The sequence below is a fragment of the Lycium barbarum genome, chromosome 9, assembly GCF_019175385.1.
Source record: "Lycium barbarum isolate Lr01 chromosome 9, ASM1917538v2, whole genome shotgun sequence".
NCBI lineage: Eukaryota > Viridiplantae > Streptophyta > Magnoliopsida > Solanales > Solanaceae > Lycium > Lycium barbarum.
In genome coordinates this window covers 40,534,428-40,547,408 of record NC_083345.1, presented here as the reverse complement: position 1 = coordinate 40,547,408, position 12,981 = coordinate 40,534,428, and positions in this window count along the sequence as shown.

The following is a 12,981-nucleotide window of genomic DNA, read 5'->3' as shown; positions in this document are numbered from 1 at the left end:
ACCTAGAAAGTACTCAACGCGTTTGCGCTGGCTTTGCCTTGTCACGCTTCTGCGCGTTCGCGTCACCTCCTGGCGCATTCACACAGACCAATTTCCTAGCCTGCCAGCCAGACTTGTAACGTCCATAGCTCCTTATTCTGACACCGTATCGATGAGCAGTTTGTTGCGTTGGAAACTAGACTTCATGAACTTCACTTTAGGCTTGTGTTCTGCCTCAAAATCTCACATATACTAAAAGAGATTCTTCCTCCAAGTTGGGCCAAAATTGCCCTTCATATTTTCTCCAAAGTTTCAACAAACTTAATTTCCTTAAATCACTTGTCCTCCAATCCTTCCATAGCTTATTATATGAACTTAAACCTTCATAACTATAAGATGAACACTTATAATCTCACATACGAAACTACGGGATGTAACATCCTCCCCCCTTTAAAAACATTTGTCTTCGAATGTTAAACACTTAGGGATTTCCATGGAAATTTCTGTAGAGTTTCTCTTGTAACTATATAACTACCAACCTGTAACGCTACAATCTAAAATACACAATACTACAATGGCCACCATAAGTAATAATAACTTTTTTAGGCACACATAAATAATAATTATACATGTATCAGCATAGGGTAGCTGCTCCTGATTCTGAGGGCTAGTCAAAGCATATATGCGATTCTGACCACCGCTAGAGCTAATCTCTCCATCTCTATCTCTACCTCTGCTAACTGATGTCTGAGGGCCTCGTTCTGGGAAGTGTATCGAGGAAGCTGAAGCTGCTACTGATCCAGTAGGCTGAGCCATACCACCTCTATCATTCATCGAGCAATCCCTCATATAGTGACCTGAAGCCCCACATGTATAGCATACATCAGAGCCCTGATGACATCATCCAAAATGGGCTCTTTCACACTGACTGTATCGTGGAGGAGGCATCCTCATCCGTGCTGATTCTCTTCGATGCCAAAAATTCGAATCTCTCGAATTCTGACCTGACTCAAAATAAGCCGGCCTCTTATAACGCGGCCTCCGTGATGGTGAAGGAATACTGGTAGATAAAAGTGGAGGCCTAAAACTACCCCTGACATCCTCTAACTGACTAGAAGATCTAGCTCTCTTAGGCTGACCTTCATTCAAATCCGAAGACTGCCTTTTTTTCTGATCTTCTAGATTCTTAGCATACGCCTGAACACAAGCGATGTCCATACCGTCCAGTAGAGAAGATGTGGAACATTCATTAATCAAATACGGCTCAAGTCCCGCTACAGACCGGTGCACTCGGTCTTCTATTTCTGCTACAATAGTGGGAGCATACCTGGCTAAAGAGTTAAACTGGAGACTATACACCCGCACACTTTTGTTCCCTCGCCTAAGAGTCAAGAATCTGTCTACTCTCGCTCGGGGAACCTCTGGTGTAAAGTAATGTCGAAAAAAGGTGTCTACGAACTCCTGCCACACGGGTGAGGGTGCATTAGCCCCTCTGGAAGACATCCAAGCATTATACCAATACACAACCACATATCGTAAGCTGTAGAAAGCTAACTCTACTGACCTTTCTTCGGGGGGCTGCGTTTCATGCCCGCAGGTACAGACGCTCGCTTTGGTGACCCGCCCACTTAGGATCCCTATTCATCTATCTTGGAGTGCTCCCTTGCTCCAGAGCCCAGATTTTTGGTACAAAACCTTTTGTTGTATATATGTTTTTTGTCCAGGGGTACGGCGGGGCCCTGTCCCATCATATGCTACTGTTGTTACTATTAGAGGTCTATAGACATGTATGTGGGTTATATGTATATATGTTGTCCAGCTGTGTTAGTATGACTTATGTTTTGGGACGTTCCCTCTCGTCGTGGCAGCCTCGTCGGCTTGCGTATATATATATATATATATATATATATATATATATATATATATATATATATATATATATATATGTTTTGGGATGTTGTGTGTAGTGGCAGCTTTGCCGGCTTGCATATATATATAGTTAGGACGTTCCCACATGCTATGACAGCCTTGTCGGCTTATGTACTGTGTTATCTGTTGATAGTTGTGACTCCTCAGGAGACAGGTTGCTTAACATATATATATTTATGCGACAGTTCTGTGACTATGTGTTGGTCCTATGGGTTCCATATTATGTTTGGGTGTGGATTGATCATATAGCTAACAGGGGTGTGTACGAGTGTCCAGCTCGGGCACTAGTCACGGCCTACGGGGTTGGGTCGTGACAAAAGTGGTATCAGAGCAGTTCATCCTCGGAGTGTCTACAGACCGTGTCTAGTAGATTCTTGTTTATCGGTGTGTTATGCACCACATCTATAAACAGGAAGCTACAGGACATTTAGGGTGTCATCTTTCCTTCTGTCTTAGATCGTGCGATAGAGCCTGAACCTAGGAAAGATTGTTTCTGACCTCTTTCCCTGTAGGTAGGTGCAGATTTGCGAGAGATGAAAAGGCCAACTTCAGATAGCGGGGGTGCTAAGAAGGCCCCTAGGGTAAGTTCGGGACCCCAGGCTCCAGGACCGAGCAGGAGGAGCCTCAGTTATTCTATCGAGACTAACCCCTCGGAGGACCCAGCGACAATTCCTCCAGAGTTTTTGATATCCAGGGAGGCGGTCCCTGAAGCCATGCCAGTTGCCCCTATGGCAGGGCACCACGACAGACCGGCTACCCCGATAAGTATTACAGATTATTCCAGCCCCCTATCCTGGTCATCGGTAAACCAGGAGTTGCTCGGTTATCTACATTCCCTGGGTTCAAATGAAGAAGACGATGAAGGTCAGACGAGTAGATGGTGAACAGGCGATGACGAGGAGCACACTTCACCTTCTAGATCGCCGGATCATACTAGTGACTGACCGACTATAGGTATATGAGACTTTATCGAAATTTTCTATGTATGGGCATTTGTTATAGATTGTTACCTAATAGCGGCAAGCGGAAAGCAAAGGAGTCAACAACCAAGTGTTTACGAGTAACAGTGACCAAGGCGTTCCTACCCGTGGGAATTTTGAAATCTATGATGGATGATAGTTGGACATACAGGTGAAAGTTGGATAGCAAGGGAACATAATGAGAAATTGTATATACGGGATGGCAAATTGGCCATCATTATGGTGAGTTATGGTAAGTATAGTAAGGAAACGGGTTGAATGTATATATCGCAGATAAGTCCAGTAGAAAGTGTGCACAGAAGAAGCTAAAGGAACCAGTAACTGCAAACAGAATATATGTTTGACATAGTACGAATGCTGCAGGTTTGTTTGAAACCTGCAACTAAAGATGGAAGGGGAAAATAAACAAGAAAGAGTGACAAGTACAGTTTGTGAGGCGTTGTGATTGATATAGGAAGCCCTGTGCGGCTACGATACGATATAATATATGTGTGTGTTGGCCCTGTGAGGCGTTGTTGGTATTTCCTGCGTGTAGGTTTGGAGATAGTAAGGAATACAGAGGGAACTCTGCCAAAATTCTCTGAGAACTAACAAGAAAATGACATAAAAGTTCGTAATATTTTTGGAAAGTCGCGCCAACAGTAACGATAAGCTTTGGCTAAGTCGTGAGTACTTTTGACTTCGAGAGATAAAGATTAAGCGATGGATTGATGGTAATCGAAATTATGAGGTTGATATCAATATGGTAAGAACAAATGCTAGGATAACTTGGAAGGGTTTGAGATACTAAGAGGTGATTTAGAAAGGGCCGGTAAAATCCTAATAGAAGGTTAAATTGAGGTGTCGACAGAACCGATAAGCAGGGGTAAATTACGATGAACTTATAGTTAAAAAAAGAAATGGTATGATTGAGACACGAGTGCGGAGGGGAAAAAATGAATGTATTGATAAGACAACTTGTGTGATATTAAGGGTAAGATTGACCAAAGGTTAAGTATGCCAACACCACAGAATGTAATTACACCATAGTAAGAATCGTGAATAAGGCCAGGAAGTGTTACACTATAGGATTGATTACGAACAAGATATTACGTGAATATAACAAGGATTGTCATAAGAATGAGTAAAGCCTAGTGAGGAGGTGATTAAAGGATATAACGTGATTTATGTGACTAAGGTATAGAGGCAAATATGATATGGAAAGGCAGAGTATAGGATGAATGAGAAAGATTTATAAAGTTCTAAAGGGAAATCTCAGAATAAAGGGTATGCGGTGACGGAAATGAAAGCGAGCACATGAAGACAAGGATGGCTCGCTGCGAATGTGCATTGATTATAGACAGCTGAACAAGGTGACAATAAAGAATAAATATCCCCTCCCCAGAATTGATGATTTAATTGACCAGTTGCAGGGCGCCAAGTGTTTCTCGAAAATAGATTTGCGGTAAGGTTATCATCAGGTGCGGGTAAGAGAGGAAAATATTCCGAAGACTGTAACCAGGACCCGATACGGGCACTATGAGTCTAGGGTGATGTCTTTTGGGCTGACCAATGCTCCAGCAGTATTTATGAATTTGATGAACCGAGTGTTCAAGCCATTCCTTGACCTATTCGTGATTGTATTATTGATGATATTCTGGTCTATTCACGATCAGAAAAGGAGCATGCAGATCATTTGAGGACGGTACTTAGAGTGCTCCAACACCAGAAATTGTATGCTAAGTTCTCCAAGTGTGAATTCTGGTTAACTTCAGTAGCATTCTTGGGGCATATTATAGGAGCTGATGGCATTCGGGTAGATACACAGAAGATTGAGGCCGTAAAGACTTGGCCTAGACCTACGACCCCTACCGAGGTACGCAATTTTCTGGGTCTGGCAGGGTATTACAGGAGATTCGTGGAGAAGTTTGCCTCAATTTCACCGCCTTTAACAAGGCTAACACAGAAGACAGCCAAGTTTCAGTGGACCGACGCTTGTGAGCGAAGCTTTCAGTTATTGAAGGATAAGTTGACTACCGCTCCAGTTTTAACACTTCTTGAAGGACCAGATGGCTATGTTATTTATTGTGATGCCTCGGGTGTTGGGTTAGGTTGCGTGTTGATGCAGCATGGCAGAGTTATAGCCTATGCCTCCCGACAGCTCTGAAAGCATGAAAGAAATTATCCCACCCATAATCTGGAGTTAGCAGCGGTGATTCATGCCTTGAATATATGGAGACATTATCTATACGGGGTGCATGTCGATATTTATACAGATCACAAGAGTCTCCAATACATCTTCAAGCAGAAGGAGCTAAAATTGCGGTAGAGGAGATGGCTAGAGTTGCTGAAAGACTATGATGTTGACATTTTATATCACCCAGGAAAGGCTAATGTTGTAGCAGATGCACTCAGCCGTAAATCTATGGGTAGTTTGGCAGATGTACAACCAGAGCAGAAAGAGATAGTCCGTGAGATTTGTTAGTTAGTTAATCTGGGAGTCCGTTTGGCTAATTCTGATAATGGCAGGGTTTCTGTGCGAGGTGTTGCTGAGTCCTCTATTATAAAAGAGATAAAGAGACATCAGTACGAGGACCCTATTCTTGTACATTACAGAGATGCAGCTCTTCAGAAGGAAGAGACCCCATTCGAGGTTGCACTTGATGGAGTGCTACGATACAAAGGTAGATTATGTGTACCTGAGGTTGCAGGGTTACGACAACAGGTGATGGGAGAGGCACACTATGCCCGTTATTCTGTTCATCCAGGGTCAAAGAACATGTATCATGACCTCAGATGCTTGTATTGGTGGGATGGCATGAAAAAGGATATAGCAGAGTTTGTTGCTCAGTGTCCGAATTGTCAACAGGTTAAGATCGAGCACCAGAGGCCTGGGGGACTGTTACAGGAGATGGAGATTCTGACCTAAAAATGGGAGGTAACCAATATGGACTTCGTCACAGGTTTACCTCGCACTCCGTGAAAATATGACTCTATGTGGGTCATCGTTGATAGATTGACGAAATCAGCCCACTTTCTTCCCGTCAGGACTACATATTCAGCTGAGGATTATGCTAGGTTGTACCTTAAGGGGATAGTGAGACTTCACGGGGTTCCCACAGCTATTATCTCCGATAGAAGAGCCCAGTTTACAGCTAACTTCTGGAGATCCTTCCATGAGGGATTGGGGACACAAGTGAGTCTCAGTACAGCATTTCACCCTCAGACTGACGGACAGGCCGAGCGTACCATTCAGACACTACAAGATATGTTACGGGCCTGTGTTATTGATTTTCGGGGTAGCTGGGATGTTCATTTACCACTTCTTGAATTCGCCTATAATAACAGTTTCCATTCGAGTATTCAGATGGCATGGTATGAGGCCTTGTATGGGAGGAAGTGCAGATCACCTATTGGTTGGTTTGATGTTAGTGAGACCAAGTTAATAGGTCCAGATATGGTTCAGCAAGTTGTTGATAAAGTAAAGCTTATTCAGGAGAGATTACTGACAGCCCAGAGTCGGCAGAAATCATATGCAGATAATCGACGTCGACACTTAGAATTTCAGGTTGGTGACTGGGTGTTTTTAAAGGTGTCACCCATGAAGGGTGTTATGAGATTCGGCAGGAAAGGGAAGCTAAGCCTGAGATACATTGGACCTTATCAGATTGTCCGTAGAGTAGGCCAGGTTGCCTACGAGTTGGATCTACTGTCTGATTTGGAAGCAGTACATCCAGTCTTTCATGTGTCAATGCTTCGCAAATGTATAGGCGATCTTTACAGAGTATTTCCCGTGGATGATATCCAGGTGACAGAGGAGTTATCCTACGAGGAGCATCCTATAGCCATACTTGATCGACAGATTAGGAGGTTGCGAACTAAGGACATGGCTTCCGTCAAGGTGTTATGGCAAAACAACAATAAAGAAGAGATGACCTGGGAAGCCGACGAGGAGATGAAAAACAAGTATCCTTACTTGTTCCCTACGGCTACAGGTAACTTAAACTCCTCACTTGGTTATATTGATTGCCTGATAAAACTATATGTTATGACGATAAGGGAAACCCTTCCAAAATCCTTATAGGACCTTACATGACCAATTCAACATTCGAGGACGAATGTTCTAAAGGGGGGAAGTATGTTATACCCCATATTTTTATACATCGAATTATTCGCAAAGGAATCCACGTGAGTTAAAGGCGGAACCCCCCGGACACGGAATAGTAACCCTTAATTTTTAATTTCTAAATTAGAATTAATTGTTGTAAATTTTATTTAGTGTAAAAATATTATTATTGGAGATTAGGAATAAATTAATTGTGCTTAGATTATTAAGTGGGAATTAGTAATTAATTAAATTAATTAAACAAGTGGGCCCTACCCGATTTTTAATTAAAAAAAAAAATGGAAAAGTCACCCATTAAATGACACCTAGGGGGGACACGTGTGGAACCTAGGGGAAGCATATAAATAGTATATGAATGACTCATGAATCATTTTTCTCATCCATTTGAACCACTAAGAACAAAAAAAAAAAAAACTTACGTAACATTGTGAAGCTCTCGGTCAAGATGGTAGCTAGCAGATCAATGGAGGATTAAGGGGGAGAAATTTATGCCTCAAAGTGTTGAAATTATTCAAGTGATTAGCAAGGTTAAGGAGCCAAGTTGATTGAGGTAAGATTTAATCTTTTTATACCCAATTTGGAGGCAATTTAAACTTGTATAAATTTGTAGATATGTGATGAATATAAGAAGTTGTAAATTTTGATGTTGATATATCAATTGAGCCGTGTAGGGGGCTGTTTTAATTAGGCGTGGTGAATTAATTTTAAGTTGCATTATAGTTGTTGTTGTTGTCGTGAATTACATGGTGAAGGAATGAAAAGAATTTGGAAATTAAGGTTGAAGTTGTGTTGATATGAACATGTTGTTATTCTTGTTGAATTGGAAGAATTAAAGATATGGTTATGCCTATATGTTGTTGTTGGTATTTCTGTGTTACAGGAGGGTAATTGTAAATTTGGGATAGGCGAAAATATAGGGGAAGTGCTGCCGGATTTTCGCTAAATCTTTAGATAATAGAAAACCCTAAACGAGAATGTATAAGCTGGGATATAGGTTCGATAAGAAATAGGCTGTAGATTTGTAAACTAGATAATATAGTTACTAACAATAACGTTACTCTTATATAAATAGGCTAAAAGAGCGACGAGGCGAAAGGTTTCACGAATAATCGCTGACAGGTATGTAAAGCTTATCCCTTCTTTCTTTTGGCATGTCCTAGACGTAAGTGATGAATGAAATGAGCTTGGGGTAATTCCATTCATAAGTTCCGAATATGATTCATGATTCTTATTCACTTCTTGATGTTAGAGCTTTTAAAGTAGTTAAGCTACTGCCCTCGAACTTTCTATATGTTGGATAGTATAATCGTATGTATAAGTTTCTATTCTTAAAGGCTCTATAATGACTAATGTCCTTAACTTTCATAAGCTGTCTCGTATCGATTTGATACTTGTCTATGATCCCTGAGACTTTATTTGATATAGTCCATAATGATATTCAAAGAGCACTAAATATGACTATCATCCTGATACTCGAGCGTTGATTAGTCTACTTATCTATTGAGTCTCAAAAGATGATTTATATGCATATGATTACTCACTACTCTACTCGTACAGACTGTTGTTACATCATTCACCGAGTCCCGAGCCGGGTATGTTATCGTGCACAGTGTCACTGCATTATTCACCGAGTCCCTTACAAAAGGGCCGGGTACGGTATATGATGATATGATGATATGATATATGATTATGGCACCGAGTCCCATGATGGGCCGGGTACGGTATACGTGTACACGACATTATTCACCGAGTCCCTTACTAGAGGGATGGGTACGGTATGTGTATATGATTATATTACTATGACACCGAGTCCCATAATGGGCCGGGTACGGTATATGATAATGATACGCATGATTTTGTTTCATGAGGCACGGGTACAGTGACTTCTTGACTATTATACTTATCTCCTGGAATCTCTACTTCAGTTATGATCTTTCTTATTGTATTTCATGCTTTATATACTCAGTACATATCTCATACTGACCCCCCTTTCTTCGGGGGGCTGCGTTTCATGCCCGCAGGTACAGACGCTCGCTTTGGTGACCTGCCGACTTAGGATCCCTATTCAGCTATCTTGGAGTGCTCCCTTGTTCCGGAGCCCAGGTTTTTGGTACAGAACCTTTTGTTGTATATACGTGTTTTGTCCAGGGGTATGGCGGGGCCCTGTCTCGTCATATGCTACTGTTGTTACTCTTAGAGGTCTGTAGACATGTATGTGGGTTATATGTATATATGTTGTCCAGCTATGTTAGTATGACTTATGTTTTGGGACGTTCCCACTCATAGTGGCAGCCTCGTCGGCTTGCGTATATATATATATATTGGGATGTTGTGTGTAGTGGCAGCCTTGCCGGCTTGCGTATATATATAGTTGGGACGTTCCCACATGCTATGACAGCCTTGTCGGCTTATGTACTGTGTTATCTGTTGATAGTTGTGACTCCTCAGGACACAGGTTGCTTAACATATATATATTTATGCGACAGTTTTGTGACTATGTGTTGGTCCTATGGGTCCATATTATGTTTGGGTGTGGATTGATCATATAGCTAACAGGGGTGTGTACGAGTGTCCAGCTCGGGCACTAGTCACGGCCTACGGGGTTGGGTCGTGACACCTGCAAACACAAACCTTTGTAGTATATGTTGTTTTCTTTCATATGCACTTGTAATTGAAACAGAGTAACATATTGATGCATAACACTACACAGTCTTGTCCCAATGCTTCTTATGATGGTAAAGACCGCTTCTCTTCACAACACCAGCATCCATCATTAATATCTCTTAACAGTTCTAATTCCCAAATAGAGACATTGAAGTTTGTCACTATTGAGAATCTTCCTCCCCTTCGAATCAAGTTATGGAAACGAGTTCACATTAACCTCTTCATGATCAAGAGCATAATTAGCCAAATGATCAGCTACTTGATTGCCTTCTCTTGTGATATGCAAAAACCTGAACATCAGCGTTGTCTATTAATAGCTACTAAAACGATGTATGTCACGATGAAATTTTACGCCTATAAATACCATTCTGATTTGAAAATTCATTAGTGATATATGTTTCTTATTGTGAAGTGTTGACAAGTCGTCTGCCAAGTATGAAAATGTGTGTGTGTTTATATATATATATATATATATATATAGGGGATGAGACTTGGTTGAGAATGATGAGGTTTCAGATTTAAATTTTGGTGGAGACAAAAATGTTAAGTGATTTCTTTTCAAAAGTAGCAAAAATTAAAGTTCACTAATTATTAATTAGTTATTCATTCATGTTATTACGCTTTTGAGTATTCTCTCATATACAGATATATTAATAGCTCAGGACCAGCAATACAAGGTATAATATTATCATTTTTATAAAGTGTCAACAAAAAGTACCCTTAATACCAATTTCAATCAAACCCATCGTGTATTTACATGGTGAACCAACTGTGCAATGGAGTATTGAGGATATTGAACGTATGATACTCCAAAAAAACCTACAATATGCAGTGATAGGCAAATTCTCTTATGGTTGGTTTGAACTTCAAGATTTATGCACTTCTATACCAAAGGAGTGTGAGTTACAAGAAGAATGCCAAAATAGAGTTTCTTTGTAATCGTCATGTGTTGATTAAAATGCCAAACAGAGTTTCTTTGTAATCGTCATGTGTTGATTAAATGAGGTTTAGAGTTTTTTTTTTATATTTTGGGGTCCGCTAGACTTGTCCAAATTCATCAGGCTTCTCATTTCAACAGTCACCTTTATTTCTTTGGTATATCATCGATCATAATGGTCTATAGTTATCCATGTCAGTGATTTATAGATTAATGTAGTTTATAATCTCGCTTGTTTTTTTATCGCTCGCTGAGGTCTAAAATATGTTTTGTCACTAATGTAGTTTAGAGTAAGGTAGTCTATAATATTTAACATCTTTTAACATAATATAAAGACAACAACCTAGAGATTTCTTAACAAAGACAACAACTCAGAGACAACAGATTTCATTTCATATCATTTCAATCCCCAACAAACATAACAAAATTATCAAAAAGCTTTCATATATGAAAGTCCAAAGCTTTTATCTTATACTTTTACAAATGAAAGCTTTGCAAAAATAGTACAATGAAATGAAAATAAACTAAAAAACTATACTAGGGGGCTGCAGGAGGAGTGATGAGGGCATCAAAATGTACTTCGTTCATCTCCAAAATCACAAGAAAAAAGCATGTGATCCTACGGAGAGTCCTCTCCAACCTTTTCATGTCCTCGCTCGGGCCCTTAAAAAGCCCTTTGTAGTTATTGTGGAACAGTAGGAGGTCAGGTGGTTGTTGATACATTGGATGCTTGTGTGCTCATCCTCTGATTCTTCTGGCCATTGTTGGTTTGAGAGTTGAAGCTTCTTGAATTTGTCTAGGGTGTGAGTATTTTCAAATGAAACTTTTTGATATATAGATTGAAGGCGTCTTTATCACAACTTTCTTCAATAAAATCTTTTAGTATTCCTTATTATCAAATTTTTTCCCATGATAAAAATCCGTTCCATCATTGAAGATGTGGTTGGTTTATGATTTCTTACTGGGCTGCTCAACACCACTATCGCACTCTTCATCATCACTAGCAGGATCAGCCATAACCATTAAATGATCACTCATGTCCTCATGTTGCATTAAATCATTATCCACTGGAGGTTTTGGTGGGGGTGGGGTTGGTGCTTCTGATGTTGAAGCTTCGTGAGACCCCTCAACAACATCTATTCTTAAAAAACACCTAGAACCTTCAGCAACAACATCATATAACTAATGCGATCACAATTTAAATCTCCGCTTTCCTTTACACTCATAACCAAGTCATTATACATACCATTAGCGACGCACGGTAATCGGCGCTGTCACCTTGCTCATAAATTTCATTTCCAACATTTTGGGATCTCCTCTCATTCACCCTTGTAATCATCACCTACTATAACATATTTTGCAATCAATGCCATAAAGCTATAACAGACTATGACAATGGTTTATGACAGATTGATGACTCGTCAATGACTGTGGTCTATGACTGGCGGAAAACAGTACTAGATTCATAACCAAAAAGAGCAGGGATAAAGCTCTTATCAGTTACGAACTGAGGTATTTGAATGGAGAATTGACTCCACAAGAGAATTTGTATTCCCAAAATAAACTCCAATGTCGGAATGAGACCGGAAGTTTCGGGAAAAGTGAGCTTTTACAATAATGGGATAGATTCTTTTCAACTATTTCTACGAGCTTTTAGTTACAATGGTTGAAATAGGGAAGCTTTCAGTCGCTAGGGATTGATTTTCCCATGAAAAGCCAAAGTTTTCACCGGTAACGGAATCTGAAAAGTGAAGAAATCGGGAGGTTTTGGAGTTTTTGAAGTGAAATATTTAGTTTTTTATTTCTTTTGGGGGTAATCATAATGTTGGGGGTTAGGGGCCAAATGTATTTTTTAAAACTTTAGGGCTAGGGTTGAAACTTGTAGGACTGATAATGCTGATGTAATAAATGGTGGCCCATCACCAAAATATTTGAAACTTATGGCGTTTTGTTAAAATAACTTTGACTAGCCTTCTGGCCAACTGCCCCAACTAACATCAAATCCAGAACGTTTAAATTATAAATAAAATATTTATAATTTAAGACTATATTTTTCTTACATTCTCCCACTTGGGCTACATTAAAAAAATTATTATTTAAATAAAATAAAGAGAAAAATTGTTTTTCTTGAAAAGAGAATTTTCTACCAATGAAAGAAAAAGATTTGTGGCCACAAAAAAAAAGAATGCATGCATGCATGCATGTATGTATGTATGTATGTATGTATGTATGTATTATTATTATTATTATTATTATTATTATTTTACTTACCAAAAAAAATATTACAAATTAAGTCAATAAAATTATGGTCTCGCAATAAAGTGAGGTATAGTGCCAAGTGTGATAGATATACATAACAAAAGTATGTATTCATGCACTATTACCTT